Source organism: Crocuta crocuta, unplaced genomic scaffold (genome assembly GCF_008692635.1).
Source record: "Crocuta crocuta isolate KB4526 unplaced genomic scaffold, BGI_CrCroc_1.0 scaffold278, whole genome shotgun sequence".
Classification (NCBI taxonomy): Eukaryota; Metazoa; Chordata; class Mammalia; order Carnivora; family Hyaenidae; genus Crocuta; species Crocuta crocuta.
Genome location: NW_027532173.1, coordinates 1,784,181 through 1,784,768, shown reverse-complemented (window position 1 = coordinate 1,784,768; position 588 = coordinate 1,784,181).

Sequence of the window (588 nt, the reverse complement as noted above, 5' to 3'; positions counted from 1 at the left end):
ATATTACATTTAAAATTAATGTAAACTCATTTTTCATCAGAATAAAATTCGTTTTTAATTTTTTTTTATTGTTTGTTTATCTTTGGGAGAGAGAGACAGAATGCGAGCAGGGGAGGGTCAGAGAAGGAAGAGACGCAGAACCAGAAGCAGCTCCAGGCTCTGAGCTGTCCCCACAGAGGCCGATGCGGGGCTCGAACTCACGAACCATGAGATCGTGCCCTGAGCTGAAGTTGGGCACTTAACCTACTGAGCCACCCAGGCGCCCCCAGAATAAAATTCTGAAAATAAATATAACCGAAAATAAGCTTATCGTCTATTTAATGGGAAAAGGATACGTAAGTGAAATAATACTTAACGACTTTTGCTACAGACGCAAACTTGATAGTCATTATAAGAAACATGCATTTTTTTCATATACGAATTAGACTGTAGGTGTTATGGTGTAAGCTGCTAAATGTAGACAATTAAATAAATATCCTCGGGTGCTCCTGGAAACCCCTATCCTATCACAATATTTGTCATTTGAGTTAATAGCAATAAATGACAAAAACTGAAATTATAAGCAGAGTCCACTTTGGAAACAGTGTT